Source organism: Aegilops tauschii, chromosome 7 (assembly GCF_002575655.3).
Source record: "Aegilops tauschii subsp. strangulata cultivar AL8/78 chromosome 7, Aet v6.0, whole genome shotgun sequence".
In the NCBI taxonomy this organism is placed as follows: domain Eukaryota; kingdom Viridiplantae; phylum Streptophyta; class Magnoliopsida; order Poales; family Poaceae; genus Aegilops; species Aegilops tauschii.
Window position 1 is genome coordinate 567,343,291 of NC_053041.3, and position 20,317 is coordinate 567,363,607.

At 44.9% G+C, this 20,317-nt stretch overlaps 1 long non-coding RNA gene across 1 annotated transcript; it reads left to right on the top strand.

The window, feature by feature from the left end:
- The first annotated feature begins 17,782 nt into the window (after positions 1–17,782).
- LOC120969580 (uncharacterized) lies at positions 17,783–18,505 on the top strand. Its single transcript, XR_005763906.2, has 2 exons — positions 17,783–18,070; positions 18,159–18,505. It is a non-coding gene; the product is annotated as an uncharacterized lncRNA (long non-coding RNA).
- The last annotated feature ends 1,812 nt before the right edge of the window (positions 18,506–20,317 follow it).

Below are 20,317 nucleotides of genomic sequence, written 5' to 3' on the forward strand. Positions count from 1 at the left end.
CCGTCCGCCGGAGAAAGTGTCGCCGTCGACGTGGTGCTCTCCGACGGTCGAGTCCACCACCCACCGACGCGGAAGAACACGCTGAAGCTCTTGGTATCCTCCGATCTTCCTGACTCGCCGTGGTTCGACGCCGTCGTCCACCGCAGTCTTCGGGCGCCGGCGAGCTTTTTAAACCAGACATGTGGGACCCCCCTGTCAGCCTCTCTTCTGTTTCCCCATGCGAAACATTTTCTGTTGGCGCCTTCGGGCAAATACGCTTCCCCTCTTGAGTTTGCGCATTTCCAATCGAACCGTTTTCTGTTTTCTCAGTTTAAACCCTGGAACTTTTCTGTTTCATTACAGATAAGTCCTTGGACAGAAACCTTTATAACTTTTTAATAAAAAGGAATTTTTGAGTGATTCTTTTTCTGACCTTCTTAAAATTTTGTCTAGTTTTTTATGGGATTTATTTGGAAAAACTTTGGAGAAGTTTCTGTGCACGCGTTGGTTTTCACGTTAGTACCCGTTTTAGTATTGCCGTAGGTTCCGGAAGAGGTGACGGAGCCGCGAACTTCGCCGAGCTAGACTCCGACTTCTCTGAACCAGGCAAGCATGTTTGAACCTTTGATATGATAGGTGTTTTGCATGTTTGCGTAAAAGTTTGTGCGTGGCATATGAGTATCGGTGAGTTCCCCGTTGCTTGCGAGGCAACTACCCGTATGTTCCAAAGTTGCGATGATCTCTGATGAGAGATGACCTAATCATGTGGTGACATGAAGGGCAGCAAGGTGGTACTATTGTAGCATACCAGCCTTGCGTCATCCGACGAATTCCGACGTTAACGTGGACGGAGTCACGTTATCGTTCTTTTCCCCTCCGTGCTGCCACATGTTTCATTTGCCAGGATGCGGTTTAGTAAGTTGGTAACCTCTTTCCGTGTACACACCAAACAGAGGGGCCAGGATGATGGTACCTTGGCCCAGGATTAAAGCCAGTCATCCGGTCAGGGGGCATGGGTGTTTCCGGTTGGGACCGAGAGGGGGGCACCCCCTTAGAGCGCGCGTATAGAAATTTGATCCCATGCTACGCGAGGTTGTAGCCTCCCTGTCTCAAGGTTTTTCTTGAACGTTGCCGAGGGTGATCCCTGGCTTCGGAATATTGAAATGGGTGTGTACTGGTTAGACGTGTTTCTTCCAAAACACCGTAAACGGAACTAGTCCCCGTGACTACGGAAATCCGTTGGCTGTGGTTAAGTACAAACTCTGCAGAGTCAAATTCTTCCAAGTCATCGTGTCCATGATCAAGTAGGGTAATCAGTATATCAATATCTATCCTCGTGGAAAACTTGTCTCCGGTGAACAAGCTCAAGTGGTAAACCCAGTTTAATTATTATTTCTATGGATGGACTAACCTTCTATTTGTCTCGTACTTGTGATAATTTATACTCTCGAGCTAATGAATTTTTGAGCTACAATATAAGCCCTTTATGTGATGTCGCTCAGACGTCCGACTGTGGCATGTTCGTCTTTTATTTTCTGTTATAAGCCCTTTATGTGATGTCGCTCAGACGTCCGACTGTGGCACGCACTGCCTTTATTTTTTGTTATAAGCCCTTTATGTGGTGTCGCTCCGACGCCCGACTGTGGCATTACTATTCTGCAGTTTCCTCTCGAGGAGTCATTCAGACACTCGTTTGGCACCAGTATTATTATTCTGCAGTTTCCTCTCGAGGAGTCATTCAGACACTCGTTTGGCACAAGTATTATTATTCTTGCATTTTCCTCTCGAGGAGTCATTCAGACCCTCGTTTGGCACCAGTACTACTATTCTGCAGTTTCCGCTCGAGGAGTCATTCAGACCCTCTCTTGGCACCTAGTATTTATTATCTCTATGTCTGAATGCACTGGTTAACTTGTTTATATGCTTCATGTTTACATTTGTTATATCATATGTCCGAACTGTCTTGCGAGTACTTTCATAGTACTCACCTGGCTTTTTGATTTGGCCAGATGTTGACGAAGGCGATCTCTTGGATGAAGAGTTTGATAGCGCGTCCGACGCCTAGAGGAGTCCCAGTCAGTCCTGCGCGATCCCGGATATTGGTCACTTGTATTATATACGCTTCCGCCACCCGTAATAAGTCTCCTCGAGCCTCACTCCGACGCTCGAAGAGCTTTAGTCTTCAGGAGTCATATCACTCACTTCGCAGTGATATTCCACCACCGTTATTATCGTGAGCTAGTAGTTATGCCACCCTATCCGCCGTCTTGTTTTATCGGCGTACATGTAATAAATTGTTGGGCAGTCTCCACTCAACCTTGTATTATATTCAGTACTCCTGGTATTTTTTTCTTCTGTGACCATGATATTGTCTACCAGTGAGAAGGAATTCTTCCTTACTGGTCCGTAAAAGGGATTGGTCTCTCAATAATTATTTTATTGAAAAACCGGTCGTGACAATCTCCGGGGTCGCATGGACGGCCATCACTTTGACCAACAACAAGAGAGAGGTTGTACGGCCAAGGTGGATTATTCTTGGTCTGTTTTACGATCCATCTTGGTGAGATATGCCTCTCTGGCCACCGACTGAAAGTGTGTGTGTGTGTGTGTGTGTGTGTGTGTATTGGGGGGGTTGCTACTTCGCACTTTGCTAGGTGAACCTCGGTTGGGAGGGGCATGCATTCATAGCTTAGGATTCCCTTCGTGGCGACACGAGGGAGGGGGGCTGCTAGCTACTTCACACTTTGCTAGGTGAACCTCGGTTGGGGGGCATGCATTCATAGCTTAGGATTCCCTTCGTGCCGACACGAGGGAGGGGGCTGCTAGCTACTTCACACTTTGCTACGGTTAACCTCGGTTGGGGGCATGCATTGATAGCTTAGGATTCCCTTCGTGCCGACACGAGGTAGGGGGACTGCTAGATGCTTCGCACTTTGCTAGGTGAACCTTGGTTGGGGGGCATGCAATCATAGCTTAGGATTCCCTTCATGCCGACACGAGGGAGGAGGGGGGCTGCTAGCTACTTCGCACTTTGCTAGGTGAACCTCGGTTGGGGGGAGGGGGCATGCATTCATAGCTTAGGATTCCCTTCGTGCTGACACGAGGGGGGTGGGGGCAAGCAATAACGTGCGCTTTGCGAGATAGGTGCCACATCAAAGTTGCATTTGGTATTTGAAAATCAAACCACCCTTTTCATACATAAATTTGGTCCACATGCAAGTGTGTTCGTGTAGTGTCCCTCTCTCGCATCATTTTTTGCCAGATTTATGAACATTAGACAAGTCGGATGACGCACCAGACACGGTTCACTCAAAGTAACCATGTGCCACGCCGGTGCCCCTGTCACGCACACATCCGCACACTACATTGGGCTCCACGAGGCTTCCCCTCTCAAAAATATCTGCCCGCCTCGAGGGTTTTTCTGTTTCATAACACACGGTTGTTGTCTCCGGACCGTGTGCGTTGTTTCTTGTTCCCAATCCCGCCTGCATCCCTAGAAAATATCTACCCGCCTCGAGGGTTTTTCTATTTCATAACACATGGTTGTTATCTCCGGACAGTGTGCGATGTTTCTTGTTCCCAATCCCGCCTGCATCCCTAGGAAATATCTGCCCGCCTCGAGGGTTTTTCTGTTTCATAACACACGGTTGTTATCTCCTAACCGTGTGCGATGCACTATCATCAAAATTTTCAATAGCCCCGGCATTTCACTCCCGCGTTTGACTCCCGCGTAGTAAAATTTTCAGTACCCGCGTCACTTCCTCAAACACCCCCCGCCCCCCTCCAGACACACACACACACACACACACACCAAAACCTCCTCAGGCGTGCACACACACACACCCTCCCTTTCTCAAACCCTAGCAAGGTCCCCGCCGCCGCTGCGAGGCCCCCATTGTCAACATCTGCCGGTTTGCCCGTGCAGCTTACCCACTGATCTCCATACCCAGGCCGCCCTGAGTTTCTGAGATGACGCCTGCCAAACGACCCTTTCGCATAGATCCCCATCCCCATCCTCCACTCCAGAGTATCGCAGCCTAAGCCCGGCTACGCTTCCTGTGGAGCTCAAGGAGCGACAGGCCCAAAAGAGGTGTATCGCGGTCTCTTCGCCCGACGTCACCGAGGAAGTTGACGACCATTACTGATGGCAGGCACTCAAGAAACGGGCTAGAGTATGCGGGCATGTCTCGGCCGCCGGCTACGACATCGAGGTCATCAACAATGACGTCCTGAGGCGGGCTATGTCACAGGTTAAGTGGCCCATCCCCAACCCCTCGGGTTCAACCGCCGTCGATCTCATCCATGGCCCCGTCGCTGATCGCCTCTGGCTCGCTCTCAACAATTTTCCATCCTACCTCGCCATCGAGCCCCTTTTGTCCTTTCTAAAGGACACGTTGTGCGACACTGGCTTGGGATCCACAGCTTCCGAGACAGACCTCATCGACGGCGACCATGAGGAGGGCACCCTCTCCGGCTCTTCCAAGGGGAAAGAGCCCAGCTGCTCTTCCAAGGGGAAAGCGCCCATCTGCGACATCAGGGAGGGTACCCTACAGCCGTGCTATTCCAAGGGGAAGGAGCCCATCTTCGACAACATGGAGCGCATCTAGGGTTCGTGCTCTTCCCACGAGAACGAGCCCATCTGTGACAAGTGAGGAAACCCGTGATTTGTTTTGCCGTGCCTCTTCACAGGGGGAACCCCATGATTTGTTTTGGCGAGTCCCTTATTGTAGTGTAGTGAGAATATGTCCAGTTTTAATTGCTATATCTGGTTGTTTGCAGTATGACTTGTTTATTTCTGTTCTTCACAATGTGATGATCTATATGTGCAATTATTTACTGTGCAGTACATTTCATCAATCCAGTTTTAAACATACCAATAGGAATGCATATATTTGCTTGCTGTTAAGCCTGTTATAGCTAGCATATGCCTCTTTGAAAGTTTTTTGATTGTTTGGTTGTTTGTAGTTAGCATATGTCCAGTTTCAAATGCTATCTTTGGTTGTTCGTAGTATGCCTTGTTTATTCCAGTTATTCACAATGTGATGTTCTATATGTGCACGTATGAACTGTGCAGTTCAATTTCATCAGTACCAGTTTCAACAATACCACTATGAATGACTACATTTGGTTGCTGCATCTTGTAGTTAACATGACTTTCCATTTTTATTTAACAATACCCAATGTACTTAGACCGGCACAATACCAGTTTGCATGACTATGTTTGCTTGTTGTTAAATGTTAGGCCTGTTGCAGTGAACACACCTTTCCACTTGTTTTGCTTTACTAGCGTGCTTAAACTTGCACACTGAAGCTATCTTTTGGAGATTATTTTGTCTGCCATGGATGATTTTGGTTGATGTTTAGCCTGTTGTGCTTAACATGCTTCCCGATGTACCTACACAGGACAATTTTGGGAACGACTGCTATTTTCCATCGAGGTTAGTTTCATCCCATGGCTTATATCTGCTCACTGTTCAGGATATCGGTAGCTGGTACCATATAGGCCAGGGGCTAATAAGGAACTAATCGGTGAAGTGGACTTTTAAATGAATATATCTGCAACCCATTTATTGTTAGGTTAACTAGGGCCATATGTAATATATCTGAGGCTACATAGCAACATGCACTGTACTTAATGTCTAAATATGCAATCCTAGGCTAGATAGCAACAAGGAAGAGTGTGTACTGTACTCTGTAGCCTTCTTTTTACTGCCTGTAATGAGTTGTGTTAGATGACAATGTCTGAATCTTTTTCCTTTGCAGTGGTTGCCAAAGCAGTTTACTCAAGATTACCTCTCAAACTACATGATTGGTGGGCATGCAAAGGTTAAAGTATTTCTACCAGAACACTATGATTATCTAGATGTTTTCATGAAGACCGTGAAGGATGGGCGGTCGGCCATCACAAGGGGTTGGACTAGAGTCGTGTGTGCCTTCTGCATGGAGGAGGGCACAATATGGGCATTCCGCTTCACCTTATTCAGCAACCAGAATGTATTTCGCCTCTTTCTTTACCGTCTTTAATAGTACAAGTATACAACTGTGGTTCATCATTCTTTATTTGGTTCTTATGTAATTCTTGAACATATGTACCTATGAATCGAATAATGCATTGGTTGTTTGAACCTGATGGATATGAATAAAGCTGTAGCATACATTCAAATTCAAATTCAAATCCGGTACAATTTGAAATAGCAGCAATTAAATTACGGTGAAATTACGCTCTCCAGGTTGTTATGGCACACACGGTTGGTAAAACACAAACGTTTGTGATATACACCATAATCCGAGATGGTTCATAGAGAGGAAACGTGTGCAAGCATGCACATAGTTGCCATTTGCAAAGCGTGTGCGATGTCAGAAAATATCAAAAATGGTGCGGGCAAACTAAACGTTTGGTTTAGTTGCCTTATCGTACACGATTCGCAAGCATCAACTGTTTCTGATGAAGTATGCATCGTAAACGTTGCACCACAGAATAGCATGTGCGATAGTTGTCGTGTATGACGATGTTACGACGGTCCGATGTTTCGTAATCCTGTCCGACACTCGTAGGACGATTAGCTAATTGTCGTGGAATTGTCTCGTCAGATGTCCTAGTGTGAGGACTTAGTCATGAGGCCATCGCATCTATGTGGTAGCTTGAGAGGGGTTGAGCGGAATCGAGAAACGCAACACAAGACAAAGGTTTAGACAGCTTCGGGCCCCGGGAAACATCATCCGGTAACAACCCTACATGCTGTTTGTGGCTAGGTCTCATTATCATCACCAGGGAGTCACTGTAAACCGCCTCTCCTAGTTATGTCTAGCCCTAAGATTATCTCTCTTGCTTGTCCCTCTTTTGGGAGCCCTGCCCCTCCTTATATAAGTTGAAGGGGCGGGTTACATGTGGAGTCCTATTAGGATTAGGACTAGTCTACCTTCTAATACAAACCGGATACAAGTCCGGGTCTTAACTCCTTGTAGGTAAATATTCCTCACGCCTTTCCTCTTAAACCGGCCCACCATTAACATAAACCGGCCTTCTGGGCCTTGGGCCTTGTCATCCATCTGTCCCGCCCGCCGGATTACTAATGAACCACCAAGATCGGGCGGGTTACCCGTGAGTCACCAAGCTCCATCCGGGTCATACATCCAGCCGGGTTACACTACGGGGTATATCCGCGACATTAGCCCCCAGTTTAATTTGGATTTATCCATGTTAAACTGATCATGTAAAACAAATACAAGAACAAATTTGACAGATTGTGTTCCGGGTTAGGAATCCTTGTAAGCCGGCACCTGATCATCCTTAACTCCTTGTCATTTCCTTCTTCTAAAAAATCCGGGTCAATAAGACAGCTTCAGAGTCAATTTGTTGATATTGGTGTCTTGTAGAGAAATATTGTAATAAATAATCCACTTGAATCAGCCTTCAATGCTCTGACTTGACAAAAATATTGGTCTTCAAATATTCAACTGATATTCAACCGGCTTGAAAATATAGAACTTGCCGATCTATGATTTCCAAAATCACCGGGTTATAAAAACTGATAATTCCGGGTCATGATTGTTGCCAACGCCGGGTCATGATTGTTGCCAACGCCGGTTCATGATTATTGATGACGCCGGGTTATGATTGTTGAAGACACCGGGTCATAATGATTGGTGACGCCGGGTCAATAATTGTTGGTGACGCCGGGTCATAATTGTCGCAGACACCGGGTCAATCTGGTTAGCTCAAAACTGAAAATTGGAAGATATTTCTCCCTTATATCCATATTACCTGTAGCCCCCAAGTCTTGAACAGAACAAAGTGATGATTTGAGACTTGTTTCCATATAATTACTGCCAGTTTGAAGAAATCCATGTTGTCATCTCAGTTACTAGTAAAAACTGAATACTCCATATATGTAGCCCCCAAGTACCGGGTTGTCATGCTTGCAGCAACCTGGGACTTGTAATTGCCATATACTAAAAAAAACATCAACCATTGTAGCCCCCAAGGGCCGGGTCATTATGCAATAATGAGCAGGGACTTTATAAATATGATCATGTAGCATTGAACAACAACGTGTAGCCCCCAAGGGCCGGCTCAGTAAGATAATATTGAGCTGAAAAGAACATCATATAATGTAACCCCCATCATGGGGCTTGAACCCACGTCCACAAGGTTAAGAGCTTTGTGCTTTACCAACTGAGTAGTGTATCCTTCAATAAAATGGATTAAGACTTGTGTACCTTAAATTTTTTGACAGGAGCAATTGGTAGCCCCCAAGGGCCAGCTCATTATGATGTGATGAGTCGGGTCTTCAATAAGGCCAGTAAAAATGACTTTGCATTAGCCCCCAACTGTCATGGTGCACGCTTGCAGCGACATGAAACTTGCATATTCGATATAATCTTAACATGAATAATGTAGCCCCCAAGTGCCGGGTCGTAAGCCTGCAGCGACTCAGGACTATTCCCTCCATTGTAAAATAAATTATATCCATTGATAAAATAATAGCCATTACGCTGAAGCGACTTTGAAAACCTCAATCATAATATTGGTTATTGATAACCATAATAAAATCTAGCCATGTTGGCTATTTAAAGACTTCAATAATATACCCAATGATTTATAAGCGCATGATTCCAATGGCGCAATCCAAATATATACTGGCAACTTATAGTCCAAAGCCAGGCCGGGTTAATAAACACCGAATAATTTATCATCATACTGGTGACTTATAGTCCAAAGCCAGGACGGGTTTATAAACGTCGGTCATTTATAATCATACTAGCGACTTATAGTCGAAAGCCAGGCCGGGTTAATAAACACCGGTGATTTATAATCATACTGGCAACTTATAATTGAAAGCCAAGCCAGGTCAATAGACACCAACAATCTTGTCAGTTTGTACGGCCGACTTATAGTCAACAGCCAGACCGGGTCAATAAACACCAAATTAACATAAACCTCATTGAAGAGAAAATTTGTCGAATAAAATCATGAGAAGACGTGAGGCTTTTCATGGGCTGCCAGGCCCAAAATCAAGGCTTTTCATGGGCTGCCAGGCCACTGAGTTAAACCATTTTACAAAGCCTTTTAAGATGGAGCTCACATTAACCAATCGTCGTTTTAACTTTGACAAGTTCACGGTCTGTATAAGATTGACTTGCCAAACGTTTGGCGGGTCATACCAGGATTACCTAGGCGGAGTGACTTACTTAAAGAAGGCCGGATAACCCGGGGTTTTAGGTGAATACACTTGGCTTCCAAGCCTGGCTTGATAGCCTATTACAAGGGTATAGACTCTTTGTTCTTTGAGAAGCAAAGAGCCCCCGAGCAATATTTTGAACTGTGCTCAGTGGGTGCCTATGTTTGAGTTTGTGCTTTTGCAACACTCTCTTTGGCCCCTATTAACTTTTTTGAGAACTCGAACTTTGCGAGAGATATTTCTTCTTGAACCGGATGTTAAACCGGATATTGAGAGCTTAAAAGCTCTGTGGGAGACATCTTTCCCTTGAACCTGATCTTAAATCAGAATCTTCATTTTCAGCCAGAATTTTTCTGACGGCCTTTAAACTCGAACTTGCGAGAGATTAATTCTTTTTGAACCGGAAATTCTTAAACCGGATTTGAGAGCTTCAGAGCTTTGTGGGAGACAGATTTCCCTTGAACCGGATTGTAAACCGGATATTTGAGAGCTTCAACGCTTTATGGGAGAGAGATATCTCTCAACCGGATTTTGAACCGGAATCCTTTCTGATAACCCGGAACTTCTTCATTGAGCCGGGATTTTGTTATTGTCATATACTTTTTAAGCCGGAAATTTTCTGACAGCTTTTAAATTTCCATCAATATAGTAGTAGCCTCCGGGACCGGGTTATCTTTCCCTCCATCGTCCTGGGGTTCTTAAAATTGCTGAAACTGGCAAGATTTGCTGAGTCATGTCATTGTAGCCGCCGAGTCTTAAGACGACTCGAGGAGTTGTCTTGAGATTCTCCGTAGTCGACCATAGCAGAAGGTGTATATTATTGGGTGTTGATAGCGCGATATGAATCCACAAAAGGTTGAGGCGACTGCGGCGGGTTATAAATGATCTGTATGAGTCGTGTCAATAACTCGGCCAATGGTTCCTTCCAACTGGCTATTTGAAGTTATCTAAACTATAGTGGCGGCGACTTGTGCGCCGGCCCATTGAGCCATCCAGTGTAGACGGCGGCTGATAGTATATGATAATTTGCCTCCAATCTGTTGAAAGAAAACCGGGCTACCCAAGCTGTGACTTGCTTTATACTCAATAAACAGCTCACGCAGACAGGTGCAGCCCAGTGTGTTGATGTAGACCAGGCCGCGAGAGACGGACAGGAAAGACGACCGCGGCTTCAGAGGCAGCACAGATAGCTGAGTCGGCCGCGGTGTTATAAGCCGGCGTGGACGGGCGAGTTAGCCACATCATGTTGATGTAGTGAACAATTGTCCTGCCTCAAAAACATCACAAGCCAGGGTAATTGTTCCTTGACAAAAATAATATGCGCTAATAAAATAAACCTTAGATGGATATCACGTGATATGCTAGGCCGGAAATTATCCGCCGCGGAGTTGATGATCACCATGGTGATGCTGAAATCAATCACGGCTAAGTCGGCCGTAGGAGTAGACAAATGAGTCGGCCGAGGCATTGCAAGCCAGTGCGGGCGAGCAAGTTGTCCTCCGCGTTGTAAGCCGGTGCGGACGCGTGAACCAGCCGTGAGGGCGGATGGGCGAGTCGCCCGTGGCGTTGTAAAGCGGTGCAGACGGGCGAGCCAGCCACGACGTTGTAAGCCGGTGCAGGAGTCCGTTGAGTAAGGACGACCACCCGTGCCAAATGATGTTGGCATGCCTCCATCTCCGCGGTATAATGCCACTTTGTAATGAATAATTCTCCTACATATAAAAAATACCGTAGAGCAGAGTAGTTGTGCTCAGAGTAATTAAAGTATACTAAGAAAAAGTATAGGAGAAATAACACCTGATTTATTTTTTGGACGCATGCGGGCATGGCCATTAGCGCGTAGCTGGTCTCCACATATGTGTATTCCATCCAGTTTACGCAAACTGATCTCCAAAGAAAATCAGCCCAATACGGAGTACCAGCACTAGTCACGTTGGTTTATTCCTTAGATCTCTACGGCCGGATTAGACATCAATCAGCACCAGCCTTCGTCTGCAAGTAGCACTTTGTTTCTTTGGATTTAATTAGCCCCCACTGCAGGAAACAGTAGCAGCGGCACTGAATCCCTCGGGATTTGAAGCTGGCGTTCCGCTGACAATGGCGGTTTAAACGCGACGGGTCCAGCGTAGCGGAGTGGAACCAGCGAACGAGCCGATCTGGTGATAGCAGCTGGTGGTTTTAGTGCTGCAGGGCCAGCAAAGCGGTGACTCGAAAGATCGTTGGAAACGACGCAATAAAAAACGCCAGCAAAAACTCTTGAGCTAAATAGATCTGATTACGTCCGTAGGCAGCGATTTTGAATACTCTGATTGCTTCTTCACGGTTATTTCTTTTCTTTTCCTTGGGGGATGAGATGTGCCTTGGTTGAGGTAGTAGCAACAGACACGCACGCGCGATCGTGGTGCTACTGGCTTCCGGCCGATTCGCCGGTGACCGCCGACCTCGTGCACCAAGGCCACATGTACTGACGCGGGCCGCCTCAAGCTCTTGAAGGGTCGGGTCAGTAGCAATGGAGGCGAGATGAGCCTGGGGACTGGGCTAGGGCGAGAGCGAGGCCAACCACGGAGGCGGGCGACTCAAGACTGCGGCGACGTGCGGCAGAGGTGGAGGCGAGGCCAGTGCGGTGGCTATCGAAGCGAAACCGATTCCATGTCCCACGTTAAGCCAGCGAGGCAAAACCGAGTCCGTGTCCCACGTCCCCCTTCGGGTCGTGGATTTCCTTCCCCCTTTTTTTCATGTGCCAGATTTCACTTCTGTGAAAAAGTTGTACTGCCAGATGAGGCCTCCTGCCAGGTCGATCTTGACTTGACGCCCGCTTGACGAATTTGCTACTGCACATTGACGTGACTTGTGATTGATAACAACTTCTTCCTTCTCATGGAAAACATCAATGACAAAACCTCTTTTTGTTCTGCCTGCTGCCGCCGCGATGAATCTTCTCGGGACTCGCGTGCCCTTGTAAGATAACGCAACCATGGAGATTGACTTTCCTTTGGCCTTGGTGGATTACGTCCGCAGAAAAAATAACTGTGGTATGCAGGATCACGAGATTGTGGCGGTGGACAGATTGCATCCTTTCTCCTATCTTTTTTCTTTTTCTTATCTTGATTGATGAACTTGAAGACGATGTGAATCTTTCTGCGCTGGCTCTTTTTTACCCGGTCAACTGCGCGCTTCTCGATCCCTGGAGAAATCCCTTCAAGAACTCAACACCATCGTGCGCGAGCCCCACGGTGGGCGCCAACTGTCGTGGAATTGTCACGTCAGATGTCCTAGTGTGAGGACTTAGTCGTGAGGCCATCGCATCTATGTGGTAGCTTGAGAGGGGTTGAGCAGAATCGAGAAACGCAACACAAGACAAAGGTTTAGACAGCTTCGGGCCCCGGGAAACATAATCCGGTAACAACCCTACATGTTGTTTGTGGCTAGGTCTCATTATCATCACCAGGGAGTCGACGTAAACCGGCTCTCCTAGTTATGTCTAGCCCTAAGATTATCTCTCTTGCTTGTCCCTCTTTTGGTAGCCCTGCCCCTCCTTATATAAGTTGAAGGGGCGGGTTACATGTGGAGTCCTATTAGGATTAGGACTAGTCTACCTTCTAATACAAACCAAATACAAGTCCGGGTCTTAAGTCCTTGTAGGTAAATATTACTCACGCCTTTCCTCTTAAACCGGCCCACCATTAACATAAACCGGCCTTTCGGGCCTTGGGCCTTGTCATCCGTCTGTCCCGCCCGCCGGGTTACTAATGAACCGCCAAGATCGGGCGGGTTACCCGTGAGTCGCCAAGCTCCATTCGGGTCATACATCCAGCCGGGTTACACTACAGGGTATATCCCCGACACTAATCTTCTTAATAGTGAACCGTTTGTGATGGGCCATGCATCATACACGCTCTCTAATATTGAACTGTTTGTGATGGGCCGTGCATCGTAAACGTAGCACCATAGAATACCGACTGTGATGGCAATGCAAGAAGAAACGAGTAGGAGTACTGTAGGGTCCCTATCCGCGACGGTTTCTGGGTCGTCTGGGAAGGATCCCCCTATAGTCGTCACTCACTAGGCGACGGTTTTAAATGCCGTCGCGGAAAGGGGTTAAAAACCGTTTGTATAGCACCGACGCGTACTAGTGAAAGTGCATTGAATACTATGAGAAGTTTGATTCCTTATGATTGTTTTGAGATATAAAGATGGTGATATTAGAGTCATGCTAGTGATTAATTGTGAATTGGAGAATTACTTGTGTTAAGGTTTGTGATTCCCGTAGCATGCACGTATGTTGAACCGTTATGTAACGAACTTAGAGCATGAGGTGTTTTTTGATTGTCTTCCTTATGAGTGGCGGTCGGGGACGAGCAGTGGTCTTTTCCTACCAATCTATCCCCCTAGGAGCATGCGCGTAGTACTTCATTTCAATAACTAATAGATTTTTCCAATAAGTATGTGAGTTCTTTATGACTAATGTTGATTCCATGGATTATACGCACTCTCGCCTTTTATTGCTAGCCTCTCTAGTACCGCACAACTTTCGCCGGTACCATACACCCACCATATACCTTCCTCAAAACAGCCACCATACCTACCTATTATGGCATTTCCATAGCCATTCCTAGATATATTGCCATGCAACTTTCCATCGTTCCGATTATTATGACACGTTCCAGCATTGTCATATTGCTTTGCATGATCATGTAGTTGACATCGTATTTGTGGCAAAGCCACCGTTCATAATTCTTTCATACATATCACTCTTGATTCATTGCACATCCTGGTACACCGCCGGAGGCATTCATATAGAGTCATATTTTGTTCTAAGTATGGATTTGTAATTCTTGAGTTGTAAGCAAATAAAAGTGTGATGATCTTCATTATTAGAGCATTGCCCCATGTAAGGAAAAAAAGGGCCAAAGAAGGCAACAAAAAAAGAGAGGCCAAAGAAGCCAAACAAAAAAATGAGAGAAAAGAGGGAAGGGGCAATGTAACTATCCTCTTTCTGCACTTGTGCTTCAAAGTAGCACCATGATATTCATGATATAGAGTCTCCTATGTTATCACTTTCATATACTAGTGTGAATTTTTCATTATAGAACTTGGCTTGTATATTCCAATGATGGGCTTCCTCAAATTGCCCTAGGTCTTCGTGAGCAAGCAAGTTGGATGCACACCCACTTATTTTCTTTTTGAGCTTTCATAAACTTATAGCTCTAATGCATTTGTTGCATGGCAATCCCTACTCACTCACATTCATATCTATTGATGGGCATCTCCATAGCCCGTTGATACTCCTAGTTGATGTGAGACTATCTCCTTCTTTTTGTCTTCTCCAAAACCACCATGTTCTATTCCACCAATAGTGCTATGTCCATGGCGCACGTTCATGTATTGCATGAAAGTTGAAAAAGTTTGAGACCATCAAAAGTATGAAACAATTGCTTGGCTTGTCATCGGGGTTGTGCACGTTTTGAATATTTTGTGTGATGAAGATGGAGCATAGCCAGACTATATGATTTTGTAGGGATAAGCTTTCTTTGGCCATGTTATTTTGAGAACACATAATTGCCTTGTTAGTACGCTTGAAGTATTATTGTTTTTATGTCAATATTAAACTTTTGTTTTGAATATTATGGATCTAAACATTCATGCCACAATCAAAAAATTACATGGATAAATATGTTAGGTAACACTCCACATCCAAAATTCTATTTTTATCATTTACCTACTCGAGGACGAGGAGGAATTAAGCTTGGGGATGATTGATACGTCTCCAACGTATCTATATTTTTTGATTGTTCCATGCTATTATATTATCTACTTTGGATGTTTTATATACATTAATATTCTATTTTATATTATTTGTGGGACTAACCTATTAACCTAGAGCCCAGTGCTAGTTTCTATTTTTTCCTTGTTTTTGAGTTTCGCAGAAAAGGAATACCAAACGGAGTCCAAATGGAATAAAACCTTCGCGATGATTTTTTTTTGGACCAGAAGACACCCCAGAGACTTGGAGATCAAGTCGGAAGAGCAACGAGGCAGCCACGAGGGCGGGCGCGCCCCCTGCCTTGTGGCCTACTCCAACACCTCCTGACCTAATTCTTCAGCCTATATATTCACATATATTCCCAAACCACAAGAAGTATCCACGAAAACACTTTTCCACCGCCACAACCTTCTGTTCCTGTGAGATCCCATCTAGGAGCCTTTTCCAGCATCCTGCCGGAGGGGGATAGGATCATGGAGGGCTTGTACATCAACTCTATTGCCCTTCCGATGAAGCGTGAGTAGTTTACCATAGACCTACGGTCCATACCTAGTAGCTAGATGGCTTCTTATCTTTCTTTGATTCTCAATACCATGTTCTCCTCGATGTTCTTGGAGATCTATCCGATGTAATCTTCTTTTGCGGTGTGTTTGTCGAGATCCAAAGAATTGTGGATTTATGATCAGCTTATCTATGAATATTATTTGAATCTTCTCTGAATTCTTTTATGCATGATTTGGTATCTTTGTAATTCTCTTCGAACTATCAGTTTGGTTTGGCCAACTAGATTGGGTTTTCTTGCAATGGGAGAAGTGCTTAGCTTTGGGTTCGATCTTGTGGTGTCCTTTCCCAGTGACAGTAGGGGCAACAAGGCACGTATTGTATTGCTTCCATCGAGGATAAAAAGATGGGGTTTACATCATACTGCTTGAGTTTATTCCTCTACATCATGTCATCTTACTTAATACCTTACTCTGTTCTTCATGAACTTAATACTCTAGATGCAGGCAGGAGTCGGTCGATGTGTGGAGTAATAGTAGTAGATGCAGAATCATTTCGGTCTACTTGACACATACGTGATGCCTATATTTCATAATCATTGCCTTAGATATCATCATAACTTTGCCCTTTTCTATCAATTTCTTGATAGTAATTTGTTCACCCACCGTATTATTTGCTATCTTGAGAGTAGCCTCTAGTGAAACATATGGCTCCCGGGTCCATTTTCCATCATATAAGTTTCCGATCTACTATTTTGCAATCTTTTACTTTCTGATATATAAATCAAAAACCCAAAAATATTTACTTTATTGTTTGTTTAGTTTCATCTATCTCTATTAGATCCCACTTCTTCAAGTAACCGTGAAGGGATTGACAACCCCTTTATCGCGTTGGGTGCAAGTTGTTTGATTGTTTGTGCAGGTATTGGTGATTTGTGCGTTGTCTCCTACTGGATTGATACCTTGGTTCTCTAACTGAGGGAAATACTTATATCTACTTTGCTGCATCACCCTTTCCTCTTCAAGGGAAAAACCAACGCAAACTCAAGAAGTAGCAACACCCAGCTCCACTTGGGGAGTTTCCACTAAAAAAGCTCCACATGAGGAGTAACCACCCTGTAACGGTGGGACGGCCTAGTTTACGCGAATTGAGGACGGGAAATCGGTTCGAGCGACGTTTTGGTTGATCGAAGATGATCTTGAGCGTTGAAGAGGTAGATCGGACGGGAAAAGGTATCAAACCGCTATGAGAGGGCGCAGGTGGTTTGTGTATACAATCTCTTAATACATGTTAAAATACATTGCCTAGTCCTTTTCATCAGTTCGGACTTTTGAGAAACTTGACGAGCGCATCTGTTCAATATGGTATCAGAGCTACAAGGTCTCAGGATCAAATCCTGGCCAATGCACTATTAATATAAAAATAGTTGAGACCTAATTCGATCCCACTTCTATGGTCTTCCTGTGTGTCCACAACATAGACATGATGGGGAGTGTTAAAAAACATCACCTAGTCCTTTACATCAGTTTGGACTTTTGAGAAACTTGGCTAGCGCATCTGTTCAATAATACATATATCAGACATAGCATCCAAATGACAAGAACATGGACAAACTTGCAGGAACACAGATTCGTAGGATTTTGAAACGTATGAATAGAAAAAGTATAGGATTGGAGTGGCATGCCCACTTGATTACTATAGGACTAGCAATGAGTGTTTGATGATATAGGAAAAACAAAGGAATTGTAAAAAACAGGTTGGAGTGGATGTTAGATTTCCTATGAAATGTAGTACAAAAGATTCCATAGAAAAAATCCTATGGGATTCAATCCTATAAATCAAAGGACCAACATAGGAATATATCCTAAGGATTTCAATCCTCTAGAAATCCTATAAAATTTCTTTGAATAAAAGGAGCCATAAGTGTGTAGATATTGACACAAGTTTTGATAATTTCGATCCTCTGGTCCAAATTAATTCACGCAGATTCACTGAATCTAGAAAGATTTAGACAAAATATTGTCTAAATCTGCGTCAATTAATTCAGAATGGGAGGAAATATTTTATGGTCAATTGGTTTTAATGTCCCCGGTGCGAAGATACAAAGTCAATATTGGCATTTATTAATTACTATTAGACTAGAAAACATATCTACCACCATTACTGCTCTCGATTGTGTATGCATACATGGATTGCAATCATTGCATAAATCAATCTTATGGACGACTATAGTATGAGATATTAAGTTGCTGAATTAATGGGCGATCCTTCCATATGAAGGAGTTTGACGTCATGTATATATTTCCTAACAAATATCAAATATACTAATTACTATTGTAAATAATTATTTCTCCTTTCCAAAGTAATTGACGCAAATTTGTTAGATATGCATGTATCTACACACTAAAACGCGTCTAGATACATGCATATCTTGATAAATATGTGTCAATTAAGAATGGGGGAATATCAGTTAATGACTGACGAAATTTAATGATAGAAAGTTCATCCCAGGCACTATAAATAGACAAGGTTGCAGACCTTTTGGCTTACCACACCTTAAGTTATTCAATCCAAGCTTTCACAATGGCCTGCAAGATGGCATTAGTCTTGTCTCTATCGGTGTTAGCATTCTTCATCTGCCTTGGTAATTTAATTATCCATGGTTTTGCGGTTTTATGAATAGTTGTACTCTATATATAGTTCTAATGGGATGGGTTTGAAATTTACATCAGGTACTGCTGAAGCTGGCCCGCAGTGCATGTACCAGCTTAATCCTTACTATCATAGTAGGTGCGAGACAAATGATGACAACGACAATTGTCGAAGTGCTTGTAAAAAATTTGAGGCACCAAAGTACATGGGTGGTATGTGCCATGATGAACAATGCGTCTGTTATACCTGTTAATGATCATCGGACTCTTCCACCGCTGGGGTAGCCATTAAGATACATCCACTTGTCCCTTGGTGGACACCACCATAGAAAGATTTGAGCTCCAAGGAAGATTGTCTTTTTGGTGTAACAGAATAAATTGGCAATGTATCGAACTATGATTTAGCAAGTTTTTTTCCCGATGAGTTACATCGAAGAGTTTCCAATTGATTTATAATTTTCGTCTAATATCTTGTAGGCAAATACCCCTTAAGACCTTATTCTACTACCACTTGATAGAGGCAAAGGTGTCCCGATGTTTCGATGAGATGGAGGCCATCGTTTTCTGTGGGAGTCGACCTTGACGATCCGACTACGAACGTGCGAGACGTCATGCCTTAGCAATCGCTAAACCAACTTCCGAGGGTTATTGACCACGCCGGAGCACGATCAACCTGACTTCGAAGGTCTGTTTCCTGCGAGCAAATGAAGAACAAGCAAGCAACTAAGATTGCAATCTGGATATTGCGAATATAAGAGGAAAGCTTTATACTCCTAACAGTAGACCCCGAAACGACCCGAACACAGCAAAAAAACTAAAAGGAAAAAAAAACCACCCACCCTCCCGGCCGCGCCCACAAGGCCACGACTCGATCTGCTTGTCTTCCTCCGCGCCCCACCACCTGACCCGCGCCGTTGCATGCCCCTTGCACGCACACCTACCAGTGCCGGATCAGGCCACCACGGGCTCCACTACAAAAAAAATACACTTCCGTGATGATACATGTTTGTCACAGTAGGTCGCGTTTTTGTCATGCATGTACATCCATGACAAATTTATGACAGAATCAAGATAGTCAAACCTGTGCTGTCGTAGAAGTGTTCCATGACATTACCAAAATTATCATCACGGAAGTGTCCACTTCCATGACGATAAATCGCGCGTCACAGAAGTGCTTTCGTCAAGGGTGACCGACACGTGGCATCCACCATAACGGAACACCGTTAAGCTATCGGGTCGGGTTTTGGATCCGATAACCTGTTAACAGCCCCGACCAATGGGGATTTTCCATGTGTAAAATCATCATTGGCTGGAGGAAACACGTGTCGTCTCATCGCTGGGACAGATGTCATCCACTCATTGGACAGAAGGCGCCTATGATACGTCGACACATGGCACGGCCCAACAGAGGCCCATTCCTGTGAAAAGGCCGGCCCATTTGACTTGGTCAAAAGCTGGCGGGCCGGCCCATGTAAAGCCTGTTAACGGCCTATTCGCATATAGCCCATTTACAGCCCGCTACCCAAGGCCCGTTACGCCCTATTCGAATTAGGCCCAGTAGCGTCATCTGGGCCACCCAATATGATTCCAGCCCGTTTTCACTTATGGCCCATGTATGGCCCATGACGTCTTTCGGCCCATATGAGGCCCTATGTAACTCTTGGCCTATTAACGGCCCGTGGTGAAACTGGCCCGTAATGAACAGTGTATCACTTTACACCCATTAACGGCCCGTGGTGAAACTGGCCCGTAATGAACAGTGTATCACTTTATACCCATTAACGGCCTGTTATTCCGTTGGGCCGTTTCCAGCCCATGTTATCTTTCGGCCTTCTCAGAGCCATTTATTCTTGGGCTCATTTCCAGCATTCGTTTACTTACGGCCCGTTACTGTCATTTTCTGCTTGTGCCCAAATTCAGCCCGTGGTTACAGTCGCGCCCATTTGTGGTCCGTTAATACGTTGGGCCGTTTTCATAGCATCATCAAATACGGCCTATCAACGATGGCCCGTTATGGTCGGCCCATGAACGGACGATTCCAACTCTAGCCCGTTTACGACCATAATGCGGCATGTTATTGGCCCATGTTTGGCCAATCGATCATACTGCCCGTATAAGGCCCATTGATGATACGGCCCGTAGAAGGCCCATTGTTTCTACGGCCCGTAGAAGGCCCATTGTTTCTACGGCCCGTAGAAGGCCCACTGTTTCTACGGCCCGTAGAAGGCCCACTGTTTCTA